This window comes from Silene latifolia, chromosome 2, assembly GCF_048544455.1.
Source record: "Silene latifolia isolate original U9 population chromosome 2, ASM4854445v1, whole genome shotgun sequence".
NCBI lineage: Eukaryota > Viridiplantae > Streptophyta > Magnoliopsida > Caryophyllales > Caryophyllaceae > Silene > Silene latifolia.
Genome location: NC_133527.1, coordinates 18,567,279 through 18,584,618, shown reverse-complemented (window position 1 = coordinate 18,584,618; position 17,340 = coordinate 18,567,279).

Here is a 17,340-nt window from a genome sequence, read left to right as displayed (position 1 = left end):
AACTTTTGCCCTCGCATCCCGTACGACCTTTTTAGCGGCTCGTCTAGCCTCCTTGTACTTTTCAAAGTTCTCATCACTCATGCATTTCCCCAGAACCTTATAGCATTCACGTTTAGTCTTTATCGCTTGTCTCACCACATCGTTCCACCAAGATGTGTCCTTACTTGATGGTCTATTCCCTTTAGATTCCCCTAACACCTCCCTCGCCAAATCCTTTACAACATGCTCCAATTTATCCCACGTTGCATCAATATCTTTCTCTTCGCAATCCGACCAAATATCGCTACTTCCAACCTTATCCAAGAACGCTTGTTGGTTTCCCTCTTGTAGCTTCCACCACTTGATCCGTGCCTCACCGATTATCTTTCTCTTCCTCAAGTCTCTCTTACCCCGAAAATCAAGAACCACTAGTCTATGTTGTGTTGCGGCACTTTCCCCGGGTATGACCTTGCAATCGGTGTACTCTTTCCTCCACACATTCCTTACCAAAAGGAAGTCAATTTGACTAGCATTACCTCCACTTCTATAAGTCACCAAATGAGAATGTCTTTTCTCGAACCAAGTGTTCATTATACCCAAGTCATATGCCAAAGCAAAATCCAATATGTCACTTCCTGCTTCATTTCTCTCCCCGAACCCAAAACCCCCATGAATGTTCTCAAAGCCAACTCTACTAGTACCCACATGCCCATTGAGGTCACCACCAATTATCAATTTCTCTCCAATAGGGACTCGTTCTACAACCTCTTCCAAATCTTCCCAGAAGGCTCGTCATAAAGAAGCATCCAAACCTACTTGAGGTCCGTAAGCACTTATAACCGTCACCACCTCATCCCCGACTACAAGCTTAATACTCATAATCCTATCACTCTTTCTTGATACTTCTACCACATCATCAATGTAATCTTTATCAATGACAATACCCACTCCATTACGACTTTTGTCTTTACCCGTGTACCAAAGCTTATAACCCCAAGGCGCTATCACCCTTGCTTTATCTCCGACCCACTTTGTCTCTTGTAAACACATTATATGCACTCTCCTCCTTTTCATAACCTCCCCTACCTCAGCTAATCTCCTTGTCAAAGAGCCAACATTCCAAGTACCAAACCGTAACCTACTACCCTTCCTAAAGTCATGTCCTGATTTCTTTACCAGCTCTTGACCATGCTTCCTAGATCCAAACCTATTTGACACCACACCCATACTTCGAGGTGGCGCGCCGCTTTTGGGCGACGACCTAACAACCCTTGCATATTTTTCACTACACCCGGGTCTAGAAGATGTAGCGCACCCTTGTCTATTTGACACCACCCCCAGATGTAAAGATGGCGCGTCGCTTCCGGGCGACGACCTAGCAACCCTCACATACTTTTCACTACACCCGGGTCTAAGAAGTGCAGCGCGTCGCTTCTGAGGAGACGCCCCAACGATGTTCAAATTCCGATTCATGTCCATAAAATGTGACTAAGTTTTTATGCTGGCTGCCACAGACCTACCGCAACCCTCCTCCTTTATCCGGGCTTGGGACCGGCAGCGAATGCCCGAAAACACTCACCGGCGGAGTTTCGAACCACAAAGAGACGGGAGTTATTAATTAATTGTTATGGATTGAATTTTACCTTGGTAGATTATCGATTTATTGATTGGGTTGAAGTGATGTAATGATAAGACAATAATAAAGAAAATGTCTAGGAAGGTCGGGTCACACATGCTAATTATGTAAATGCTCATGTCAAGTTAGGAAGTTGATTTTACGATAAATGTTTAGGCTTAAAGACACCCACCTTACGATATTAGTGTCAACCATAGACCGAGTCCTAGAGAAACTCTCGTCCATGACTAGGTCGTCCTACTACACATGCTTTGTCTAATTCAATTATGTGCCTCTCGACTTTTAGAATGAATGAACAAACTTAATCAATGAATAAGGCATTTAAACATAGATTAAACGTGACGATGCAAACATGTGATATAAACAATTTATCAATTTAACTTAGCCTCGTTTTAACATTTACAATTTACTTAGTCATGCATGGTTTCCCTTACTCCTTAGACAAATGTAACTACTCTAACATGGTGGAAATATAAATTAAACTAATGATAAATAAAATGGAAAACATAATGAAAATATGAATAAGAAATTACCTTATTGGAAATGGAAATGGAAATGGAAATAAAGAACAATACTTGTAATATAAATAACTTGTAAATGTAAATTGTTTTATAACTTGTAATGTAAATAGGAAATGTAAATAACATAAATTAAATCTAAACTAAGAGCTAACCTAAACTAACTACTAAATTTAGAGAGAATTTCTATGTAAAAGTGTGTAGAAAGATGGTGTAAAAAGGTGAAGTCTACATCCTTTATATAGGAAATGAGGGAGTAAACTTTGTAGAGGAATCCAAAATGGCATCCTAAGCACACTCTTAATTTTCCCTTCAATTCTTGGTTTAATGCTCAAGGAATCCAAAGTTGGTGCTTAATGCCTTGTTTATGAGTGTGATTAAGAGCATTAAGGAGGGCATCTTAAGCATTTTGGCATCCTAAGCTCTTCTTTAGCATCCAAATTTTCCACCACATTTTGGACTTGAATTCTTGGGCTTTGACTTTCACATTGACTTTGCTTGCATTTTCATTTTGATCCAACACTTTCTTCATGCAAAATCCATGCACTTCCAACACTTAGTCCAATCTTGCTCTCATACTTAGCCTTGCTTCTAGTGTTAGCCCATTTTGTAGTAGTTTAGCTCATTTTCCTACAAAACACACTTGAACACACAATTGCACTAAAAACATAATATTAGCTTAAAAACACTTTGATAAGTGCTAAATGATATGTAAAATCAAACTAATATAAGGGGTTAAAATGTATAAAATATGCACTTATCACCATGCTGTTGCTCACTTTTCATCCTCTTCCTTTTGTTTTAAGGATCAAACCTCGGGTGAGATACTGCTTCAAGGACCGTTCAAAGATGGCGTTTATCAATGGCAACCACCAACCTCTCGTCCTCACGCCTACACCACCATCAATTCCTCTCCCAGTAGCTTGTGGCATGCTCGACTGGGACACCCCTCCCATACAACTCTCAAGTTTTTAAATTCTATTTATAATTTCCGTATTTCCAATTACTCGCATTGTAATTCATGTTTAATCAATAAAAGCCACAAATTACCCTTTCATAATAACACACTGACTTCCGCTGCTCCACTCGACCTTATATTCTCTGATGTTTGGACCTCACCCGTCATCTCACACGACTCTTATAAATATTATATTATCTTTGTCGACCATTTTACACACTACTTTTGGTTATACCCTGTGACACCCCTCGATAGGGCATCAAATTTAAAGCGGAAATTACGAGATTTTTAAAACCTTTAAAGTTTAAAGTGTGAAATCCACCATAAGTGATCAAACGAAAATGAAGAGTAAGATGAATAAGTTTTACAATTAAAAACGAAGTGCGTTGGGGAAAAGATATCCCACGAATAAACACAAGTCTAACGATAGGTGAGTCTAAGCAAACTATAACTAAGGTCCAAGGTTCAACGTTCTCGCTAGCTCACACGTCTTCCCCATAATCTGCATCACAAACCCGTCATTCATGTAAACATGAACGCCACGATCGATGGGGGAGTAACTCAGGGTTCTCCCAGCCACAATATGTCAAAATGCACATAAACAAGAACTTAATTAAACATATTGATCATGCATCATACTTGAATAATATGAACAAGGGAATATAAACGATAACCATAATGAGATAGGCACATTGCATTCTTAATGAGCTAGGCATGGTACATTACATTAAACAAGCATCCAAGGTAACCAAAACATGGATATGAGATTAGGCATCGAATCATACGAAGAAGGTAAACAACGGATCAATTGAATAGAAAATACATGGATGGAAACCAATAGCCATTACTTTGAAAGCTTCTTAACAACCATAGCACGGGACGTGGCTACTAATGTCACATTCATACTTATGGCTTGCATCTCACCATAAGAACGGATGGGAACATCGATCCCGGCGATCATATCGCAACTAGGGGCTTGCATCTCACCACTAGTATCCGATAGGACCAAGACTCTCACAAACAATCATAGAAGACGTGCAATCTCGTATATAAGAACACGTCAATGACCGTAACAAGCAAGACATTTACAAAGGCTTTGACTCAAACAAGACAAACCCCTAGACTCCAACCTCCTGGTAGGACGACGATCATAATACGGTCCTAGTCTAAATCTGGCCAGACTCTCGGGATGGACGACACCCGATTCGACATACAATCCCAAATCGTATCCAAGACTCGATCCATGACACCTAGCCGTGCCCCAAGGTCGAGTAACCCCAATCGGAACAATGGTACCTAGCCGTACCCCAAGGTCCGAAGAGGCGGAAGGAAGATAGCCCAACTCGGAAACAATGGCACCTAATCGTGACCCAATGTCCGAGGGAAAATAAATAAGGAATGTCGAGTAGTCGCACAATGTAAAACGTCACACTCCGATCACAAGTACGAGTAACAATAGTTTGCATGAACATAACATCAATAAGTCTTATATTAACCAAATACCAATAAGGAAGAAGATACATGCATAAACCATTGATCATTAGGGGTTACAAGTGAAAAGGAGCTCACAGGGGACTCCCAGCCGGGTGGTGTACCGGCCGCCGGGCCACCGGCTGGGACAACAAGCCAAAATCAAAATTTAAATAAATCTTACAGGTCAGGTCCCAAATGGTCAAGAGACCGGCCGCGATCACCCTACTGGGACTACACCAAATTTCCAAAAACACATAAAACCTTCAATGCACTCCCAGCCGGTCACCCGTCTGCCGGTCACCCGGCTGGGAATACAGCCAAATTTCCAAAAACACATAAAACCTTCATGTACTCCCACTGGTCACCCGTGCACACCACCCTACTGAATACGCCAAAACTCAAAATCACCTAAAACCTTCATGTACTCCCAGTAGGTCAAGAGACCATTGCCGGTCACCCTACTGGGAATACAGCTTTCTAAAATGTGCTCAAAATTTACAGGATCTCCCAAATGGTCAAGAGACCGGCCACGGCCACCCTACTGGGACTACAAACACGCTTATTCAATGCAAAACACTTCCAAACCATTTGAAACCAACAAAAATCGTTTCCCATCAATTGTTTACGTATCCTAGCATGATTCTAACTCGGAAAAACAACATATTTGAGCATGTGAATGAGAAATTTCGGATTCAAAAGATGTAGCATGATATTTTCATCCAAACATGTGAGAATTGCAAACAAGCATGATATTCAACAACCAAATTAGCACCAATCATGAAAGATACAACTTTTAACATTCATATGAGATTATAACTACATAAAACCACACAATTTTAACATAAAAGTCGAGTAACCCATCACCGTTACCTTTTTGCACTTCAATCTTCTAAAGACTCGTCAATGATGTAGCTATATTCCTCCAGGTTGTCCAAGTTCTCCCCTAAACACAAAAATAAAGATATTAAGTCAAGAATCCACATCCTTGTAAGATGAGCATTTCGAAAACGAGGAAAAGATGACAACTTTCTTACTTAGAAAGGAGGGGAATGAGAAAAGGAAGAGAATGGCGCGAAAAGGAACGAGATTGGTGAAGAATTGAGGGAGTTATGGTGATTTTAGGGTTGAGAGGAGATTGTTCAATAATGGTGATATGTTTGTTGGGGAAATTTCAGAAATTAGAAGTGAGGGAGATGAAGTTGTGAGGGTTTAGTTGGGGGTTTTGTGAAGGGAAAAGAGGAGAGAAAAGCCCATGAGTCATGTTAAGCCCAATAACTCAAATTGAGTCGGTTTCCACTAGAATTTTCGTCTCAAGCCTACTATAACTCAAGACGGAGAATATTATTATTATTATTATTATTATTATTATTATTATTATTATTATTATTATTATTATTATTATTATTATTATTATTATTATTATTATTATTATTATTATTATTGTTATTATTATTATCCGACCAGAATATTTATTTTTGTATAAGATAAGCTTTAAATATAATATTTATAAAAATCATGTTTAATAATGAAATCAATTAAATTAATTAATTTAGAATATAAGTAAGACAATAGGATGGTTAATTAAATTATAAATGTCAAAATGGAAAATTCGCGGGTGTTACAATCACCCCATCTTTTAAAAGTTTCGTCCTCGAAACTTGAAAATAGAAATGAAAAGTCATATAAAAATAAAATCGGAGTTTTGAAATCGGTAACCAAAACATTAAAAGGTTAGTTATCGTAAGAATCAAAATCCTTTCAGAAGTCTCAAATAAAATTTTCCGACAGAACCAGATTCTCATCAAAGGAACGAAAATGCTCTCGTTGCGCATTCAAGAACATCACATTCCAAATCGAAGATATGGTCAAAATCAAATCATTTGTATAAATCGAAAATCAAAATACTTTCAAAAACATTAATGAAGAGTTTTCAAAAGTATAAGTCTCATTCATGGAACGAAATTGCTCTTGTCGTGCACACAAGAACGCTAACATTCCAAGTCAAAGACAAATTTAAAACGAAAATCATTCGCCGATAAGCGTAGAACAAGTTATTAAACGTTTCAAATAACGAGTTCTAACATCCAATCAACGTCAAAATCAAAAGAAAAGGCAATTCACTCAAATTTTCTTTAGCAAAGGTCAAAATGGAAATAAAGGTTTCATTTCTAAATTCAAAAGGGAGGCAAATTCCTGAAAATAGAATATTAAACTCTGAAAAAGAAATCATAAGTAGATCAAAGTTAGTTAGAAATTGAGCAAAATTAAAAGTAACTCGGGTTTAGCAATTAAAAATCCATAAAAAGAAGTTATACTCATATAACAAAAGGATAACTAAATCAAATTCTCATTTTCAAACCTTTAAAAATAAGGAGGGTTTTGTAAAAGTAACATAAACTTTTAACAATGGATCAAAAGTGGTAGCTTGAAATGTTTAGAGATAGTACGAAATGGAAAGAACTTAGATATCATGAAAACAAGGTATGTTAGGAGAGTTCAAGCTTAACCATCAAGAGAGCTATGATAAACTTCCTAGGAGTAAGAATCGAAGACAGATTCACAAGGATGTCAAAGATAAAGTTTCGCAAGATACGAGTATCAAATTTAAAGGAGGAGCACGATGAATCGAGGAAGAGAGGTATGAACGGAAATGCTTATGCTTAAGGAAGGAAGGAATTTAAACAACAAGGAAACGCCAGAAAGTCAAATCTCAAACAACAAAGTCACCCTGAACGGTTCCGAAAACTTCTTAACCACGAAACTCATAACCACATAACTCCCAAGAATTTCTTCAAGATACTTGCACACTTTACTCCTATGCTATCCCGTGGGTCAAGTCACTCCACCCCAATTGTGATTCCATAACTCTCAAATATAAGTCATCTATAAACGATTTCCACGAAAGGTCAAACTACTAACGGAGTTACACACATAACCAACTATCGACTACTAGGAGTTCTCACTATGGTAAAATCCTTAATCAAAGGTCAAAATCTCAAGGTCTTCATACTTTCTAACACTCCAAACCAAAATCTTATTCACACCCGAATTCACAAGCATAGATGATCACATTCCCCAAATCATAAAGACCACCAACCAAAAGTAAATAGGTTTGTCATACAATTTTTCCGACCCAACTCAACTCAAGTTCCACTAATCCAATTTTGACGAAATCAAGGTTTTACAAAGAATCCTCAAGGAGCATCTCACTCACTCTACAACGTAGCCACAATGCCATCACTCCACTAAAGAAACAAAGAGTAATAACCAGGTCAAGAAATGATAGGAAATTTCAAGGGGATACATGAACATGACGAGGTGTGAGATTAAAGGAGTCAATAATAAAGGTAGCTAGTTAACACCAGTAAGAGATATTAGAATTAGAGAGGTATTCAAGGCAAGGAAACGACAAGCAAACTTTTATACTTAAGAAATAAATCTAATCAAGGTATGAACGAAGGGAAGAAAGATGATTAAAGGTACGAAGGGGGATTTTAAGGCTTAAACCATACACTTACTAAGACTTAAGGTTCTCTCTAACAAGGTCACGCCTATTAGGATATCGTACCATCATAACGAAACGACCAAATTCCAAAACGAGGGTGAAGGCAATTCATCTCATTCCTTATATGCAAGTCTCTCTTAAAGTATTACACCTCTATGACTGATCAAGGTAAAAATAAACGCTCGCTTAAGGGTTGATAAATTGGTTAGATTCCTCGTTCACCTTCACGAGCTCTCAAAACCAGGGTTAAGGGTCAACCACAACCAAGCTCTACAAAAGTCAAATTTTCCGACCAAAGTTAACATTCCATAAGGCAAAGATGAAGGTGCACAAGAGGGGTCTTATAAGGAGAAAAGGTACAAAGACAACTCCCAATATATGTGATAAGAGTTGCGAAAGGTATAGAAGCGAAAGACAAGGGAGTATGACAAAGCACTCGAAGAGAGGAAGGTATCTTCGAGACGGTAAAGAAATCCTTCAAGAGAAAGAGATTCATATGCAAGATGTTATGGAAGGAGAAACAAAAACAAGGGATAGGTCGGGTGGGTACCAAACTAGCTTCCAAGGTAAAGCAAAAGAGAGTTTAGAAAGGAAGGATAAGCATCACGGGATAAAAGTAAGGAAAGGTGGATCAAGGTTAGAAAACACACCCATAATGGTGTCGGGAGGAACGGTGGTTCCGACTTGATTCTCGACAAGAATGACTCTTCTTGGTTCGGCTTCCGGAGCATGAGGGAGAGGAGGAGGAGTAGTCTTCTTCTCGGGGCAATTCTTGAAGAGATGTCCGGGCTTCTTGCAATGGTAACACTTCAAGGGCATATCATAGCATCCAATCCCGGGGTGATAAGCTTGCCCACACTTGAAGAACTTGCGGTTCTCCCTAAGCCTATTAGTAAATGTAGGGACTTGTCCTTTCGGCTCTTGCACTCTTGGCTCTTGTCCTCCATGGTCTTGTACTCTCTGTCCTTGGACTCTCGGCACCAACCTCTTCTTACTAGAAGATGACGAAGATGAGGGCACAAAGGGTCTCTTGCCACGACGGATAGGGTGATGATTAACTTGAGCATTGGCATTTCGTTGATTCCGAAGAATTAGAGTAAGGGCTTCCATGATAGTATTCTCCACCTTGGTTGGTCGTACCATCTTCTCAAGATACCAAAAGAGTCAACCATGTTAGCACCTAACAAATAGCATGCACAAAGAGACTACCAACTTAGGTCCTTAGTTCTACCCATCTCTCATTCATTATTTGGGGTCAAGTTCAATTTAAATTCGGGGTACACGTGTGTGCGTCGGGAGCAACACATGCTCTGATACCAACTGTGACACCCCTCGATAGGGCATCAAATTTAAAGCGGAAATTACGAGATTTTTAAAACCTTTAAAGTTTAAAGTGTGAAATCCACCATAAGTGATCAAACGAAAATGAAGAGTAAGATGAATAAGTTTTACAATTAAAAACGAAGTGCGTTGGGGAAAAGATATCCCACGAATAAACACAAGTCTAACGATAGGTGAGTCTAAGCAAACTATAACTAAGGTCCAAGGTTCAACGTTCTCGCTAGCTCACACGTCTTCCCCATAATCTGCATCACAAACCTGTCATTCATGTAAACATGAACGCCACAGTCAGTGGGGAGTAACTCAGGGTTCTCCTAGCCACAATATGTCAAAATGCACATAAACAAGAACTTAATTAAACATATTGATCATGCATCATACTTGAATAATATGAACAAGGGAATATAAACGATAACCATAATGAGATAGGCACATTGCATTCTTAATGAGCTAGGCATGGTACATTACATTAAACAAGCATCCAAGGTAACCAAAACATGGATATGAGATTAGGCATCGAATCATACGAAGAAGGTAAACAACGGATCAATTGAATAGAAAATACATGGATGGAAACCAATAGCCATTACTTTGAAAGCTTCTTAACAACCATAGCACGGGACGTGGCTACTAATGTCACATTCATACTTATGGCTTGCATCTCACCATAAGAACGGATGGGAACATCGATCCCGGCGATCATATCGCAACTAGGGGCTTGCATCTCACCACTAGTATCCGATAGGACCAAGACTCTCACAAACAATCATAGAAGACGTGCAATCTCGTATATAAGAACACGTCAATGACCGTAACAAGCAAGACATTTACAAAGGCTTTGACTCAAACAAGACAAACCCCTAGACTCCAACCTCCTGGTAGGACGACGATCATAATACGGTCCTAGTCTAAATCTGGCCAGACTCTCGGGATGGACGACACCCGATTCGACATACAATCCCAAATCGTATCCAAGACTCGATCCATGACACCTAGCCGTGCCCCAAGGTCGAGTAACCCCAATCGGAACAATGGTACATAGCCGTACCCCAAGGTCCGAAGAGGCGGAAGGAAGATAGCCCAACTCGGAAACAATGGCACCTAATCGTGACCCAATGTCCGAGGGAAAATAAATAAGGAATGTCGAGTAGTCGCACAATGTAAAACGTCACACTCCGATCACAAGTACGAGTAACAATAGTTTGCATGAACATAACATCAATAAGTCTTATATTAACCAAATACCAATAAGGAAGAAGATACATGCATAAACCATTGATCATTAGGGGTTACAAGTGAAAAGGAGCTCACAGGGGACTCCCAGCCGGGTGGTGTACCGGCCGCCGGGCCACCGGCTGGGACAACAAGCCAAAATCAAAATTTAAATAAATCTTACAGTGCACTCCCAGCCGGTCAGTAGACCGGCCGCCGGTCACCCGGCTGGGACTACAGCCAAATTTCCAAAAACACATAAAACCTTCAATGCACTCCCAGTAGGTCACCCATTGCCGGTCCCTACTGGGAATACACCAAATTTCCAAAAACACATAAAACCTTCATGTACTCCCAGTCACCCACCGCACGGTCCACCCTACTGAATACGCCAAAACTCAAAATCACCTAAAACCTTCATGTACTCCCAGTAGGTCAAGAGACTGGCCCGCTGCCGGCCACCCGTGGGAATACAGCTTTCTAAAATGTGCTCAAAATTTACAGGATCTCCCAAATGGTCAAGAGACCGCCATTCACATCCTACTGGGACTACAAACACGCTTATTCAATGCAAAACACTTCCAAACCATTTGAAACCAACAAAAATCGTTTCCCATCAATTGTTTACGTATCCTAGCATGATTCTAACTCGGAAAAACAACATATTTGAGCATGTGAATGAGAAATTTCGGATTCAAAAGATGTAGCATGATATTTTCATCCAAACATGTGAGAATTGCAAACAAGCATGATATTCAACAACCAAATTAGCACCAATCATGAAAGATACAACTTTTAACATTCATATGAGATTATAACTACATAAAACCACACAATTTTAACATAAAAGTCGAGTAACCCATCACCGTTACCTTTTTGCACTTCAATCTTCTAAAGACTCGTCAATGATGTAGCTATATTCCTCTGGGTTGTCCAAGTTCTCCCCTAAACACAAAAATAAAGATATTAAGTCAAGAATCCACATCCTTGTAAGATGAGCATTTCGAAAACGAGGAAAAGATGACAACTTTCTTACTTAGAAAGGAGGGGAATGAGAAAAGGAAGAGAATGGCGCGAAAAGGAACGAGATTGGTGAAGAATTGAGGGAGTTATGGTGATTTTAGGGTTGAGAGGAGATTGTTCAATAATGGTGATATGTTTGTTGGGGAAATTTCAGAAATTAGAAGTGAGGGAGATGAAGTTGTGAGGGTTTAGTTGGGGGTTTTGTGAAGGGAAAAGAGGAGAGAAAAGCCCATGAGTCATGTTAAGCCCAATAACTCAAATTGAGTCGGTTTCCACTAGAATTTTCGTCTCAAGCCTACTATAACTCAAGACGGAGAATATTATTATTATTATTATTATTATTATTATTATTATTATTATTATTATTATTATTATTATTATTATTATTATTATTATTATTATTATTATTATTATTATTATTATTATTATTATTATTATTATCCGACCAGAATATTTATTTTTGTATAAGATAAGCTTTAAATATAATATTTATAAAAATCATGTTTAATAATGAAATCAATTAAATTAATTAATTTAGAATATAAGTAAGACAATAGGATGGTTAATTAAATTATAAATGTCAAAATGGAAAATTCGCGGGTGTTACATACCCAATTAAAAACAAATCCGATACACTAACCACATTTAATCGCTTGAAGTCAGTTATCGAAAATCATTTTCAAAAATCAATTAAATGCTTTTATTCCGACAATGGAGGCGAATACAAAAAGCTTACCCCGACCCTCCTAGACAACGGAATTACCCACCTAACGTCCCCACCACACACCCCCGAACACAATGGTTTTGCCGAAAAACGCCATCGTCATGTCGTTGAAACAGGTCTCGCCCTCCTCACCCATGCGCACATGCCGACTCATTTTTGGCCCTATGCATTTGCCACCGCAACATACCTTATTAATAGACTTCCAACCCCCAACCATACAAAACAAAACTCCTTATCAATTGCTATTTGACAGTACTCCAAACTACAATAAATTAAAGCCATTTGGATGCCTTTGCTATCCCTGGCTTCGACCATATACGAACCATAAACTCGACCCCAAATCCATCCCATGCGTCTTTGTCGGCTACTCCAATACCCAGAGCGCATATCTTTGCTATGAACCAGTTACTCAGAAATTGTATACTTCCCGTCATGTTCGATTTATCGAACACGAATTCCCTTTCCCTGCTCTCGCCAAAACCACCTCCTCTCCTATTACCTCACCTGATGCCTGATGCGAGCTCACCATACCCCTGCTCGACCCCTCCCTACCCATTCCACCCCACCCCACCACTGCTCCCACCGTCGTGTTGGAGCTTGTGTCCTCCAGTTAGTGCGGATAACGTCATTGCACACACACTTGTACGGACAAGTGGGAGCTTGTTGGGGTTGGTGTCCTTAACAGTTAGTGCAAGGACTTATAAATCTCTAAAAGGATCAAAGGGCATACTTTTGGTATTATTATCAGTTGATCCACGTTTATCAATAACGGTTGGCTTGCTAGATAAGTTTGACGTTATTGTCATACAGATGGCGGTGATCAACTGGTCCCTAAAAGTCACACCTATAGGATACGTTTGAGAGACGTGACAGTATGAAAATACTGTCATATAGATGCCAAAATTGACTAACCAGTTAGTCCGAGTTATTTGACTAGTAATTAGTCAAAATGTGATGTTGAGATATTATATTTAATACGGATTGAATATCATGGGCTAAGGCGAATTAACCAGTTAATTCGTAAAATTAAATATAAGCGATTTATATTTAATTAAATGTATATTGAATACAATTATACAATACTGTTTTGTCGGACACGTATTAATAATTCAGCTAACCCGTATTATTAGCTGATGCCTTAATTTCCGATAACCGATAACAGTTTATAATCAGACCGTGTCATATACATTTAGCAAATTTCGGGTCATACCGCAAGTTTAAGTGAAGAGGAAATTAAAAGCCCACGGGCTCTCCTCTCACTCGGTTTGGCCGAGCACTACATAGACAAAAGGAGAGCTTCTCCTCTTGTCTAACCTAACTGATTCATTTGAAACAAAACTAGGGTTTTGGGAATTGTGCCTCTCAGAACTCGGATCTCTCATCCAACAAAACTCACAACAAGTTCTCCCAATATTGCAAGGCAATCGGAGAACACGTTCTAGCACAAGGGCATATCTCGGACAAGGTCTTGGGTGCAACAATTAGGAGGGAATCTCGTTTGATTTCTGATCTTTACGCCGTGCATCAAAGGACCCGAGGTTGATTTCTAATCTTTATCGTTTCCTTGTTATTTTCGTTTTATGACTATAAATTACATATGAATTTTACGTTATAGTCCTACAATTAAAGGGTAGTATACGGATATTAACCCACAAGTGGTATCAGAGCGAGGCCACGTAATTTTTTTTTATGTAATTTTCATTAAACGAGATGAATCGATGATTTTTGTTTAAAAAAATTTTTGTCTCGGCAGCCAAAATTTTTACACGGCATAAATTTTTTTTTGTTGTTGCTGCGGTTTTTTGGTTGCATTGGGAACCGTGTCCTGTTTACACGGTTGCACCTGTTGTTGTTTTGTCTCGAAAACCGTGCCGTTTCATGATTTACACGGTTGTTTTTGTTTCAATTTTCATATTGTTTTTACATATTGTTATTTTATACGGAGATTATAACAATATGTCATGTTTTGTCAAATTATAAAATTGTTTTGATGTGTTTTAGATCCTTTTTGCGATTGCTTTGTTTCGTCAAAACAGTTTTCACGAGGGTTTTAAGTTTTCAGAGATTTTTGCACTCGATCGACCAAGTTTTTAATCGATCGAGTGGTTTTTCTGTCTAGTATTTACTCGATCGAGTCCCTGTTGTACTCGATCGACCTGCTTTTAAAACCCCACTGCTCGATCGAGAAGTCCTCGTACTCGATCGAGCAGTATTGCTGATATAAGTCCTCGATCGACCACCAGTTTTGTCGATCGAGTACCTCCTGATTAGCACACCTCTCGATCGACTTGCAGTTCAGTCGATCGAGCCCTTTTGTCCCTCGATCGAGCACTTATGTCCCTGGATCGAGGGATTTCCGTTTTAACAGCTTTGAAAATTTATTCTTTTTGCTTTAAATTTTCTTTTGGCTTTAATATGTACTTTATACGGATATAGTACACTCGCTATGATTGTGAAACGGTTCACACACGTACCATTATGTTATTTTAAAGCGTATTTAAAGTAACGGATTGTAATGGATTAAAATTAAATGATAGAAGCGGTTTTATCACATGAATTTTAATCATTAAAAGGTGGTTTGGATAAATTTAACATAATTACGGAATTATGTCACGAATGAATTTGTTTTTAGTTGATGCATTTTTATTTATCGTTCATCTTGAATGCCGTGAATGCCTTTTTATTACGTATTTAATTTTTACAATCAGTTGTAACTTAGTGTGGCCTTAGTAGAACGTGTTACCGTAATGATGGAACACGGTCTTGGTTGTATTTTGAGATCTTGTATCTCCGTTTTGGATTTTTCACTTGTAATTACAGTTTTAATTAGAATGTAAATAGGTTTATATTTGTAATTTTAAATTGTAATTTTTGAGAAGACCAAAGATGGAGACCGGATGCTCACTCCCGCTACTTGGATCAAGATGGAACATCAAGACAAGCTTCTCGGGTCCAACGGTGGATTCCAAAGTTGTTTTGTGTTTTATTTTACTAGGATAGGCCACACTAGGAATTTTTTTTACGTATCGCATTCCTTTATTTATTTATCGTAACGATAGTATGCATCATTTTCCGCCTAAAAACCAAACCACCTAATTATTGCATGAAAACTGACACATATAGAGGTCACGAGTTAGTTTTCATTGACATTCTCATGTCACACGTTTTAAAGCCATCATCTAAATTAATTCATTCACGACAGATGCTAGTTATTCGTTCACTTAAAATGAATTAAAACTTAGTTGATGGGATCTTCCTCGTATAAACCAAAATTGAGAACGGTCTTTATAGGTCAAACTCCAATGAGTCCCTTCTTCGTCGGTAGGCATAATATGACCCCTTCTACGTCGGGTAAGTTGGAACCGATTGACCTATTTTATCTCAACACTATGGTCACTCGTACGATCCTGTGATCATGGTGGACTATAGATAGGATTTACGGAAATCTATCGACCAAGAGTTCTTCCGGAAGAATTAGCTAAACAGTTGGCTTATCAATTTACAGAAATTTAGTCTTGGGATCACTTGTATCATTCTTGAGGGAGATCAATTATGCAAGTGCGAGAGTCTACATGTTTAAAATGAATTTTAAAATAGACTTAAATCACCTCGATGAGTTGCTTATTTCGTTTTGTTTTTCTTTCTTTTTCAAAGGTGTAGATCACGATTTTAAATCGCTAAACATCAAATGGCTGGTTCTACTGATAACCCAATGCCAAGTGCCACATTGGACCGTGAGTCCTGGCTTAGGATCTTCATGAATCGGATGAATCGGTCTACTCGATCAAGAATGATGGATCCAACTTCGCGGACCGGGAGGCGGCATTACGGAATGTCTGCTGCTGGCGACGGAAGCTCAAATATCTATTAGAGCCCATCCCTAAGCAAAAACCCAGTCCCACGGCTAGAGCTCTTTGAAATCACCAAGTTTAATGATTTCTGTATGGAAGCGGGTGCGATTAAAAACGTACTCATTTTTGCAATGGAACCCAATTTGCATAAACGCTTCATAGCCCATGGTGCAAACAAGATTTTCACCACGCTCACTAAGGAATTCTCAAAAGCACCGAGAATCGTGACCTATGAGCATACCACTCGCTTCTTTGATGCGAAACTCCGAAAGGGCCAACCGGTTAGCCCACACATTCTCAAAGATGATTGAGAATGTCGAGAAGCCGGAGACCTTTAATTGTAACATCAGCGAGAACATTGTTATCGACCGCATGCTTCATTCACTCCACGATGGTTTTTCGCAATTTAGAGCGAATTACTATATGAATGATTTGAAGAAAACCCCACATGAACTGCACTCCCTTCTCGTACAGACCGAGAAAGACATGAAGTTCAGTGGGAGCTTGAAACAGGATGTTCTCGTTGTGTCAAACAAAGGGAAAGGTAAGGGCAAAGCTCAGGCAAACCTAACAGTAGGTAAGGCGAAGTTTAAGAAGTCGGGTTCAGGTAAGAGTGGTCCTGGTGAGTCGAGCAACTCATCAAGCACGACAAAGAGCAAGAGTGAAAACATGGAATGTCATCATTGCCACAAGACTGGGCATTGGAGACGCACATGTCCAGTTTATCATGAGGACTTAAAGGCAGGTCGTGTTAAACCTGTTGGTATGTCTTCTCTCTCTTCTACTTTTATTCATATGATTGAGATTAACCACGCAAGTTACGGAACTTGGGTACTTGATACTGGTTGTGGTTCTCATCTGTGTAATCATGTGCAGGGGCTCCGAAACATCGAACCCCTCGTAAAGGGTGAGGTGGACCTGCGTGTTGGGAATGGAGCAAGAGTGGCTGCCATCTCAAAGGGGACATATGTGATCCAGCTTCCTAGCGGATTTGAGTTATCATTATATGATTGCTATTATGTACCCAGTCTTTCGAAAAACATTATTTCAGTTTCTGCACTTGACAAACTTGGATTTTCATTTGTAATAGAGAATAATTCTTGCATTTTCTCATTACACA